The sequence below is a fragment of the Gopherus evgoodei genome, chromosome 4 (genome assembly GCF_007399415.2).
Source record: "Gopherus evgoodei ecotype Sinaloan lineage chromosome 4, rGopEvg1_v1.p, whole genome shotgun sequence".
Lineage (NCBI taxonomy): Eukaryota > Metazoa > Chordata > Testudines > Testudinidae > Gopherus > Gopherus evgoodei.
The window spans coordinates 45803915-45815998 of NC_044325.1; the positions used below are offsets into that span (position 1 = coordinate 45803915).

A 12084-nucleotide genomic window follows, 5' to 3' on the forward strand; every position below is an offset into this window, starting at 1 on the left:
CCCTATAAAATAGGGATATCTGCTCACCCTACCCCTATCCTGATTTTTCACATATCTGGCTAACCCCAGCCAAGCCCTGTGTGACGTTCCAATTCTGGCTGCCTGCCCAGGAAGTGAGTTACTTTCACTTTCATTCCTCAGCAGGCAGCCAGCCAGCCTCCCTTCCCCCCCAGCACTTCACCCAACCCAGCCCTGACGGAAGGGAGGGAGGAGAGAGAGAGGGGTGCTCCTGGGGAGGAGGGAGAAAGGAGGGGGTGCTGCGTGGGGCAGGGGGGGAGAAGAATGGATGTTATGGGAGACAACAAAGGATACTGGTTCCAGAGCCACAGCCTCACCTGACCTCAGCCGGGGGGAAAGAGTCACACTCACAGGTGAGCTCCTTCCCCAACCTCACCCCCTCCCCTTCCCAGAGACCCCAGCAGCCAATCCCATTCCTCAGACTGTGCTGCATTCGGCTCTCTCTAGGACCCAGCAGCCCTGCTTCTACACTGTCTGGGCTGCCTGGAGAGTGGTGCCCCCAGGCAGTGTGAGGCCCTACACTGCTGCCTATTCTGCCTATGCCTAAGAACGGCCCTGCCCACAATCACCAGAAGAGGGATGGCTGTGGCCTGACCTTTCTGTTTCAGGAGAATATCACAACAAACAGTGGGTTTCCAGAAGGAGCCTACTATAGTGCTCTATGGTGCGAAGAGTATAGCTTCCCTATACAGAAAGGGTCAGGCTCCAAGGTAGACATTTGTTGGTACCAGGGAAAGGAGGAACTGAAAGGAGTGTCTGGTTTGCGCAGACCACGGTTGCTGCAGGATTGCTATTTCTAATGAAAATGTCTGTCTGCAGCTTTCAGTGTCTCACCAGGTGACCTTGGAGCCCTTCCACAGCCCCAGAATCAGGCTGGTTTGTGCTGCTGTCTCCCTTACCAAAGATGACTGGCTTGTAGTTCCATATCTGCTCAGGCTTGTGTGTGCCTCGAGGGGAACGTTTATCTCCTGGTGTCTGGGGGAGAGGTGATTGAACACCAGGCTTTGCATCCAAGCAGGGAGGTACTACCAGCCCCTGCAGCCCTCTCTGCTTCTCTAACCTTTGTGAGATGTAAGTGCAAAGAAAAGCAAAGAACAACAAATCTGGGGGATTTTGCTGGGCAGGCCCATTGCAGCCCCTCCGACCTGCTTCTGTCACATTCCTCAGACATACAGAGGCAGCTCCCTTTGGAGACTTTGGCAGTGATTATAGGGATTGAGTCTCAGCAGGGCTGGCAGAGGAGGAAGAAAATGTTCTTTGCCTTAATCCCTGCCTCTATCCTGCCTGTGTTGCCCTGAGAAGCTGCTGTTTAACCAAAGTCAAACAATATAAATGGCTCAGCCCTAGGTGCTTACACTGGGGCTGCTCAGATCTTTTCAGCTCATCTCTGCTTTCTGCTTCTTTGGGCTGCCAGTCACTATGGGGGGACACTTGCCAAGAGAACCCAAAAAGAGCCAGCTGGAGACTAGCTTCTACCTTCCCCATGTTTGGGGATTGGAGAGGGGCAGGAAAAAGGCATTGGAGAGTGTGTTGTATTGAAAACTGTGTTAAAATGACTAGCTAGCACTTGAAATGTAGGGGGCTTCCTGGTCCTGCTTGCAGGCTAAGGGGCTCTGCAGGGAAGTGTGCGATCTGAACTGGGTCTTGTGGAGTGAGTCTGCAGAAAGGCAGCTTAGAGTAAGGTGGAGTGGGTGGTGCCACTTGGTTTTTCAGGAGCAGCCTGCTTTGTCTCTCTCTGTTTTGGAGTTCTTGCATGTTATCATTCTGAAGTCTAAGATATAAAGTAGTGTTACATTGCAAGCTTCCAGCGAGAGTATTTTATGGCTTTATCTACTCTATCTGTATGCTATGAACATATCAGAGAGATCTGGGGATTTCCTCCCCAGGAAAGGCTTTGGGAAGACCTTCCAGTTGGTGCATTTCAAATGCAAAATAATTTGTTCCCCAAAAGGATCTCGTATAAGGCAGCAGTAAAATCATCCCAGCAGAGAGGGCATGAGCCTTTGGGGGTATATCTACACTGCAATGAAATACCTGCAGCCGGCCCATGTCAGCTGACTCAGGCTCGAGGGGCTCACAGTGTGGGGCTATTTAACTGCAGTGTAGCTGTTTGGGCTCACTCTAGAGCCTGGGCTCTGGGACTCCATGAGTAGGGAGGGTCCCAGAGCCCAGGCTGAACATCTACACTGCAATTAAACAACCCCGTAGCCTGAGCCTTGTGAGCCCAAGTCAGCTGACACAGGCCAGTTGCGAGTATTTAATTGCAGTGTAGACATTCCCTGAGAGGCAGGAAGATGCCACCCTGATTTCACCTTCTTTTAACTGCTGCTAGAGAAAAGGCCTCAGAGATGCTTTATGGCCAAGTTAGTGCCCACAGAAAAAGGAAAATGGAATCAATAAAAAAGAAAGTTCCAAGTTGGGGTGAAATGTCTCAGCCTCCAGCCTGTGGCCAGATAATCTTGAACCACCACTTCAGAGGGCAGCCTGGGATGAGCTGGGATCAATTCCAATCTGCTTGAGACTTCAGCCAGACCACCTTGATCTCTGATCTTGTCAGGTCTCATCAGATAAACCAGTCTGGATGAAAGGAGCTCCCAGTTTGCTGCAGGAAGTGCTATTGGTGAGTCAGTAGGTGATGCTCTTTCCTTTGGGTCAATATCAAATCCATACCACAGTGTGGTACGATAGGGCACTGGTCTGCTGGCAGTGAAGAAAACTGAGGCCCTGACCATTTGTATCCATGAAAGTTCTCACGGTCCTCTGTGTGAAGCAGGGGTTGGATTGAACATTCCCTTTAATGTATGCAGCCATGTCAGTCCCAGTCTATGAGAGACAAGATGGATGAGGTAGTATCTTTTATTGGACCAATGTCTGTTGGTGAGAGAGGGGAAAATGGAATCAATAAAACAGAAAGGTCCAAGTTCTCTCTCACCAACAGAAGCTGGTCCAGTAAAAGATATTACCTCACCCACCATTCCCTTTAATGGCAGATGAAGTGCACAGTAACAGAGACAGTGAGATTTTAGGTACATTCTGGCTCTGTGAGTGAGTGATTTCCTGACAGGAGAGAAATGAGTGGGCACGGGATACTGTGTCCTAGTCTAATGTATTGGCAAGTGCATATACTCTTTGGTGGGGCAATTAAATGGTAAAAGGAAATTGCAGTTTGTAACTGATGTACCATAGCCCCTTTCAGAGCTGCAACAAAACACCCCTGGATTCCAGTTCCAGCCACACTATGGCTCTGTCTGCAGCTTCTCCACAGTCATAGCGTCTGCTTCCTGCTATATGTCTGTCTCAATTCCCCCATGCCCAAATGCATTAAAACCCTTTGTTAAGGCATGTGTCTGGGCTCAATTCACTATGCCCAGCTGCATATCAGTCAGTGTCACCCAGCCAAGTCAGTGCAAGCCTGTCTGGGCGTGCTGGCTTGGCAAAAGAGAGACATTTGCACCTTGTACCTTTTGAGATGAGGTTTGGTAGACACTATATTAGATGGTAGCCCTTGTGTCATTACCACTGGGCTGTTAGTGCACTGGGGGAGGCCTGCAATGACTCGGTGGGTGAGGTAATATATTTTATAAGGGGGTTTCTCATTGCTGACCTGTTTCAAAGAAATCATTATATTCATATCTTCACCGCTTTTATTCCCTGCAGTTTAGTAGAGGGGAGGAGAGAGCGGGCAGGAGAATTGTCCGGACAACATATCTGAAGTGGCAAGAGTTAAAAAGCACTAGGAGAGGTGAATCCAGCTGTCTCTGAAGCTCTCAAGGTACCTATCCCCTACTGATTTCAGTAGGAGTTGTATACCTAAATACCTTTGAGGATCTGGGCCTATGGTCTTGTCTGCACAGGGAGAATTTACCCAGTGTTTAAGATCGTTCTAACACCCATTCAGGTGAGGCAGGGTTAGCACCAGTGGAAGCTGCAGTGAGACGAGACTCCTGCAGCTGGAAGTTGTCGTCAGCTCTCACGTGCTGAAGGGCTTTTCTAGGTCAGAGGGAAGAACCATCATGTGCCCATGGAGAAGAGGTGCGTGGCAGGGTGCTGGCTTACAAAGACTTAACGTTCTGCATCCTCTGCAGGTGAAGGGGGCTGAGCTAATCCAGCAGGGCTAAGGGTCAGTCAGTGCTTAGAGTCAAACTCTGTAACGGCAGCTCTGTGGGCACTTCAAGAGCTGAAGTCCCTAACAAGACAAGGTATTGTGCCTAGGCCTCATCCTTTTCTGGGGGCTCTAAACCTTTAGGAGAAAACATGCTGGGGAGCTGGACTTGAGATGGGCTGCATCAGCAGCTTCAAGGGACTCCAAGCTGGGAGGAGAGCAGAGTAAGAAGGGCTAGGCTAGGTAGAGGGGATGGGGCAAAAGGTGCTTTACAGTTTGACTAAACAGCCCTTACCCCGGCTGAGCTTTGTGAGGTTCTGGTCGTTCCAACCACCCTAGCTGAGAGGTGAATAGACAGGAGCAGGGCCGAGAGTGCCGCCTGCTCGTCTCCTAGCACTGGCAGCCTTAAAGGCTTTCAGAAGAAATAATGTTTGTTCTGCCATTTAGAATAGATTAAAAATCAGTACAGGCTTTTCTGGGACATTTCAGAAGGTGAAGCTATTGATTTAAAAACTCAGCATCAGTTTTGTGAGGCAAACTCTCCTCAGTTTCTTCCCATGAGCTCTAGCTCCAAACATCTCCTTGCCTGGCAGGAAGATGTTAATCCCTGCGTTGTTCTGTGTCCAGCGTTCAGTAGCGCTAAAAGTGAAGCTGTGGACTGGTGACAAAACGCTATGGCTGGGAGGTGTGAGATGAGCGCTTAACAGCTGCTTCCAAAACTTTCTGATAGGTGAATAAGAACAACTTATGACAGGGGCATTTCTCAATGTGCTGGTGGCAGGAAACAGCATCCACAGCCCCCACCAATCAGAAAGCCAAGACTCATGATTCAATAAAAAAAAATACATGTGGTGTTCTCATCATTTGCCTTCAGGTGTGAATCCTCTCAAACCTAACACCCTCACCTTTCACAGCTGTCCTGTAGCTTGCCTCTGTGGTGATGCCAAACTCCAACCCCTGTGGAACATCTGAATCCTAGTGATGAGGGCCTTAGATGTACCTACCGTTCCACTGAGGCACCAAATGCTTATGATAATTAACTATAATAATTTCTGGTCCCGGTCACAGTCCCACAGGGTACACTAAAGGCTGAAAAGTTCTTGTCTCCTACTTTGTGGCTGCTTCTCCACCTTTCTGCACCTCTGTTTTGCATTTTAGCCACAGAGTTGGAGAGCTGGATTAGATTTTCCACCTACAATGAGCTGGTGGGTTTGGAGCTCCACCTAATTAGCTGTGGCAAATGTTTAGTTCCCTCCTTTAGAAAACCCCCACCACTCCCACTGCCTCTATAAGGGGATGGGTTTTTGCTGCTCTGCCCTGCCCCAAAGAGTGTGCCCAGCCCAGCCATGGAGGCCAAAGTTGGGGAAATCATTAGTTCAGTCTGTTGGATATTTATATTGCATCCATTGTGGTGACATCACAGAGTAGCCACCGTGGGAATGAAATGCTCCCTGAGCATTGACTCCTGAAGACTGGCCTCTACGTATGTGCTGGTGGAGCATGAATGCCGAGGGAGATGTTACAGAGCTAGGCAGATACTAGCTCTGCCAAGGGAAGAGCACCCTGACAGGAGCGTCTTCTCTATCAGAACACTCTGTCCTCCATTGCAAGTCTCCCCACAGTGCCTTCCCAATCACAGCCCATCCAGGGGAACATAGGCATGGGAACTAGGAGTGCAGGGGGTGCTGCAGAACCCCCAGGCTCCTGGCTGCCAGTTCCATCCCGGGGACTCCACTGGCAGCCTGGGGTCCTGGTTGCTACCCCACGCCCTGGGATTCTGTTGCTGGCTCCGTGCCCAGGGCTCCGCTGCTGCCGGTACCGCCCTGGGGATCCACTGTTGGCCCGGTGTCCCAGCTACTGTCCCCTCACCTGGGGTCCTGGCTGCTGCCCCTTGCCTGGCTCTGCTATCACCCAGCACCCAGAGTCTGCTGATGCTGCACTGCACCCAGGGCTTTGCTCCTGGCCTCAGCATGGGGTGGGGGGTGGATGAGGTAAGGGGGCTGGCTTTCACTATTCCATTGTCACTGCAGGGGAAGGCAGTGGAAGAGCCTGTGGGACCCCCTCACTATGGGAGGAAAGAGCCCATGGAACAGGGTACTAAAGCAGCAGCTCTTGCAGCTGTGCTCAGCCTGCCAACTTTTTCCACATATCAGCAGAAGTGAACTCAAATTGTGTCTGCTGCTTGCTATGGAGAACTTGTATCTCTCAGCTTCTAATCAGGGCAGATATGGTATTTCTTATCTGTTGTATAAAATGGTGCTGCGCTTCAATCCATCCAATTATTTTTTCCAATAAGTGTAAGTGAAGGGGGAGGGGAAGCTGACAGAGCAAGGCCAGGAGAACTTATTAGACTCAGCAATGAGCTGGCAGCACAGGGACAAGCCACACCTGGCCAGGCAGCTGCCTTTGCTCTGTACACAGCAGCCTATTAGATGATAACAGAACCAACCGGGGTGGGGGCATCACAGAATGGAGCTCTCCTGGATAAGGAGTCACATGGAGACTCCTAGTGAGCAAGGGGGTGAAGGGTTGACAAGGTTAATGGAGTGACTCTCTGCAAAGACCCCTCCTACCCCCCCCCAAAGTGGGACAGTCAATGTGCCCAACCCAAACACTTCCCCTAAGAAAAATAGTGTCCAGGGAAACACATGGGGATGTTCCCCTCCTGTGCTCCCATTGTCCAGGGCTAGCATGTGGGGACAGTGAAGTCTATGTGTAAGGGGACTGCTGACTCCTTACTGAAACTTAGTGAGATTTTTTGGTTGGCCATCTCCCCCTACCAAAAGGAAGGGATGATGAGAAATAAGGACCCTGACACTGACAGTTCCCTGGGCTATTGGGGAGAGGTCAGTGCTTCAGGTCAGCTTGATTGACAGTGCAGGCAGGTCAATGAGCGAGTTGGGAGGCTGGGGTCTCATCCTCAGTGTGAGCTGGGCCAGAACCGAGCTAAGGAGCCTGAGCAGAGTTGTGCCAGCCAGAGCCAGAGCAAACCAGCCTGAGTTGAGCAGAGCTGCAGCTGCCAGGGCCAATGGAGCAGTCCAGGGAGTTGTGCTGGAGGCAGAGCAGCAGCACTGGAGCTGGAGCAGGAGCAGTCTGGAGCTAAGTGCAGTGAGCAGCTGGGGAGAGCGAGGGGGACCTTGGGCAAAGGGCCCAGTGCAGGGAGATGCCCCCAGCCAAGAGGTCTTGCAGGCTGGACTTGGAGGGGGATTGTAACCCTGATGGAAGGGCCAATGCTGGGAAGAAGGTTCCTGCCACCTAGAGCCTGAAGGTGTGTGGCCACTGCTAGAGCAAGTGTCCGACCTGCTGCATCCCTGCAGCACCACCAGGGCCTAGGACGGAGGCCGGGGATGTGTGAGGGACAGACTGTGAACTTCCCTTACATTCCTGCAATGACTGTTTGGGTTTCCCTGTGCCCCTAGGGTGGGGTTACATGTTTTCTTTTAACCTTTCCCATTTTTTCCTTATTTTTTTTAATTGATTACTGTTTCATAGAATCATGGAATATTAGGGATGGAAGAGACCTCAGGAGGTCATCTAATCCAATCCCCTGCTCAAAGCAGGACCATCCCCAACAAAGCACCATCAACACTTTGTCAAGCTGGGCCTTAAAAACCTCTAAGGATGGAGATTCTACCACCTCCCTAGGTAACTCATTCCAGTGCTTCACCATCTTCCTAGTGAAATAGTTTTTCCTAATATCCAACCTAGACCTCCCCACTGCAACTTGAGACCATTGCTTCTTGTTCTGTCATCTGCAACCACTGAGAACAGCCTAGCTCCAACCTCTTTGGAACCCCCCTTCAGGCAGTTGAAGGCTACTATCAAATCCCTCCTCACTCTTCTCTTCTGCAGACTAAATAACTCCAGTTCCCTCAGCCTCTTCTCGTAAGTCATGTGCCCCAGCCCCCTACTCATTTTCTTTGCCCTCCTCTGGACTCTCTCCAATTTGTCCACATCCCTTCTGTAGTAGGGGGACCAAAACAGGATGCAGTACTCCAGGTGTGGCCTCACCAGTGTCAAAGAGAGGGGAATAATTACTTCCCTCGATCTGCTGGCAATGCTCCTACTAATACAGCCCAATATGCTATTGGCCTTCTTGGCAACAAGGACACACTTCTGACTCATATCCATCTTCTTGTCTTCTGTAATCCCCAGGTCCTTTTCTGCATTAGCCAGTCGGTCCCCAGCCTATAGCGGTGCATAGGATTCTTCCTTCCTAAGTGGAGGACTCTGCACTTGTCCCTTTGAACCTCATCAGATTTATTTTGGCCCAATGCTCCAATTTGTCTAGGTCACTCTAGGTCAAATAAATTGTATTTGCTTGGAACTATATTCACAGATCAGTGGGTCAGGGAAGGGTCCAGAGCAGAGAGAGCACCCGGAGTTGGGACATTCTAGCCCCTGTCCTAAGTGATCATGACAAAACTGGGGGTCAAGCCCTCCAGGAATCCTGGGCCCACCCTTTTCGGGTTATGAGGACTCTATCACACAGGACAGTGGAAGGGGAGCCCTCGAGGTCAGTCAGGCCACTGGGTAAAGGGAGTGGGAGTGAGGACTCAGGTCCTTTTGCCAGCCAATTTCACCAGGGTAGTGTATAAGCCAGGAAAGTTCTCCACAATAGTGGGACCATTCCTCAGCTTACATATGGCCAGGCATTGCCCGATTTGTTGGATGGGACTCTGCACCACTTTAGCACTGTGGAGTTGCTCTCTGGGGTTCCATCAATGGTACAAGGGCTGCTGTGAAGGAATTCTAGCAGCAGCCTGCAGCTCAGCAGTTTCCTGAGCTGCCTGCCAGCATGGACTTTCACCACAAGAGCTAGCAGCACTGGCACACACAGGTGCAGCGGCGTTCATGGAGACGGGAGGAAGAGTTTTGAGATTCACTGAAGGGTTATATCAAGGCCAGCAGAACTATTCCTGAGAGTTAACCATCTACAAAAGCCAGAGTGTTCGCACCAGCCCCAGAGCTTGGGGCCACTTGCTGTGAAGAACTCCACTGACTTCACTGGAAAACCCAGCATAGTACAAGATAGCAAAAGCCAAATAGTGGGAACAGCCTGCTGCCCCATGATCAGGATCCAGCCCAGTCAAACAGAGCCCCTGAAAGCACTTTGGCTGTCTAGGCCACTCCAATCCAGATGACTCCCCATGCCCAGTAAGATCTACCCCTCTTCATTGTTCCATACATCTCCTGTAAGTCACACTTTTATATCTGAGGGGGGAGCAGAGAAGATGGACTGTCAGCAGACAGCATTGGCTGTTGTGTTGGTCACCTCAGTACTACAGTGATGTGGGCACAGAACAAATAGAAGGGAAACTTAGGCAGAGGCAGGGGAGGAAAAAATATGGGACTGGAGGAGAGAGTGGGACACGGAGGGATCAAGCAAAAAAGAGAACAGAACTGTCAGCAAGTGACGTGGAGATGGAGAGAACATGTCAAAGATGGGAGGAGAGGGAAGAATACGATACATGAAAAAATCCTCATTTTCGATTAGTGACTGTAATTCATTCTGCTCCTCTCTTTACTTGTCCTTCCTTGGTAGATTCCTGTATCTCCATACATTTGAGGAATGGAGGGGAGAGGATGACTATTTTGAGCACTTACCCCAGGTTATATTAATATTGGTGTCTACTCTTGATTTGGGTGGTAACTAATTAGGAAAACTAGGTAAACTTCACTATAGAGCCCCTTTCCCCGTGCCCGTGCCCCAGTTCTCTTGCTACAGGATCCCTAGAAATCCCAGTACACAGACTTGGACAGTGAAAAAGTGTTCAAATGCTAAGTATCAGAGGGGTAGCCGTGTTAGTCTGGATCTGTAAAAAGCAACAAGAGTCCTGTGGTACCTTATAGACTAACACGTGTCTGACGAAGTGGGCATTCACCCGCGAAAGCTTATGCTCCAATACATCTGTTAGTCTATAAGGTGCCACGGGACTCGTTGTTGCTTTGTTCAAATGCTGGCAAGCAACGCACAGACCCCAGTGTGAGTAACTGGGCTCAACTTCTGCCACAGGGACAGAGGAGGCAGCTGGGAGGGCAGAAAATCTCCCTAACTCCTTTGATTTAAAATAAGCCAGGAGGTGCCTCCTGAGGTTAATCTTGCAGGCTACCCCCAAAATTCACATGGTGACCTGGCAGGGAGCGAGGGCAGGTCCATTCTTGTTTGGACAGATACCTGATTTGCAGACCAAAGGGGTCTGACTGTAGCTCTGTGCAGGGCCAGCTTTAGACCGATTTGCCTGATTCCCCAGAATTGGGCCCTGCGCCTTAGGCGCCTTTTTAATTTTTTTACTCACCCCGGCTGGGTCTTTGGCGGCTGCACTCCCCTGGCCACAGCTCTGGATGGAGCGCAGCAGCCTCACGGCCTGGGACCCCACGGCTGGAGCTCTGGCTGGAGCGCGGCAGCCCCACGGCCCCGGCCGGAGCTCTGGTCAGAGCGCGGCAGCCCCGCGGCCTTGCTCTTCCAGCTGGAGCTCCGGCTGGAGCATGACAGCCCCGCGGCCCCGCTCTCCCAGCCAGAGCTTCGGCCGGAGCGCAGCAGCCCCGCGACCCCGGCTGGAATTCCGGCCGAAGCGCGACAGCCCTGCGGCCCCGCTCTCCCGGCCGACAATCCGAAGTGCTGCCAAAGACTGGGAGAGCCGCCCAGTGAGTACAAGCCTCCCCCTCCCCGCAGGAATCGGGCCCGCACTTGCTAAAGCCAGCCCTGGCTCTGTGAGAGGCCGGTGCTATCCCTGCTGCTCATCCCCAGTTCTGAATTCCAGCAGCGTTCATCCTCTCTCAACCTCATTCAAATACACAGCAGCAAAGCTAAAGATAGAATTGGGGACAGCGCTATTAGTCACCAGAGACTTCAGAGCTCATTAGCGTTCAAAGCAGCCCAAATCAGGCCCCGTTTCCTTTTCCCTCACACCTTATTGCTAACCCTCTGCACTATTCACCGTGACCCCAAGTCACCGGGGTGCTGACTCTGTGCTGTGACAGAACATTCCTGGAAGAAAGAACAGCAGGGATTCGACTAGCTTTTCTGTTCTTTCATGTTCCTCATTAGTTGTGTAACTCTGGCAACATGGAATCATCAAGTGATGGGAGTAGGAGAGCCATTTCCACAAATCCCTCTGCATCACTGAAATGACTTTGTCAATCTTATCTTCTGCACTGCATCTTGGGCTCCCGCCTTGTTACTCCTCCTCCTGCTCCTGCCCGGTGGCCTGGCTTCTTAGTTTCACCTTTTAGACTATAAGCCCTTTGGAGCAGTAACTGTCTCCTTTTGTATCATGTACAGTGTCCAGCATGTTGTTGGCACTTACCCAATAATAATTCTTCTCTGAGGAATTTCATGGAACCTGTCCAGCTTCTTACAGGAGCCATGAAACTGCCCAAAAGAAGATCAAAATCCAGCCATCCCAGAGCCCTTTGTCTTCCTGGTAGTGAGAGCAAGCTGCAGAAATGCCTGGCCCTTTGTCCAGGTCAGGAAGATATTCATGGACTTCCAAATGGTGCTGTGACATAGTAGTCTGAGCACTGGGCTGGGAGCTAGGAACTACTGAGTGCTAACACCAGCTCTGACACTGATTTCTCTATAGCAAGTTTCTTCTGTTAAAGTTCAAATATTAACACTTGATGTCAAAAAAGGAAGTACAAATGGAACAGTGGAGAGTCCCTCTCACTAGCAACTGTAACCAGCTATCAGACATAAGATTATCTATCTGTCTATCTGGGTAGCCCATCACCAGGGTATCTGAGCACCTTCCATGAAAAGTAAACACCGGAGTTCCATGTATAATGTAAAAAAGGCTAAGAATACAGAAAAGCAATCAGTGGCATCACAGCAAAACAGTTATTCCACTATTAAATTTTTCAACCCCTCACTGCTTGTTAAAATAGTGCCAATTAAAAAACTCTGAGTCAAAAGAACTTAATGTAATTTAAAGATTAACATTAATAGATTCACCAGTTAATTT

The 12084-nt window shown here is 50.5% G+C and overlaps 1 protein-coding gene across 2 annotated transcripts in view; it reads left to right on the top strand.

Moving 5' to 3' along the window:
• The first annotated feature begins 333 nt into the window (after positions 1-333).
• The window catches only part of SYNDIG1L (synapse differentiation inducing 1 like), a 112344-nt gene continuing 100593 nt past the window's right edge, over positions 334-12084 (top strand). Inside the window, exons 1-2 of one of the 2 annotated variants that reach the window (XM_030559170.1) lie at positions 2383-2638; positions 3676-3790. The gene's annotated coding sequence lies outside the window, so the exon portion shown is untranslated. Of the gene's footprint in view, positions 372-2382; positions 2639-3675; positions 3791-12084 lie in introns of those variants that run through there. The other variant, XM_030559171.1, reaches the window with a different exon arrangement.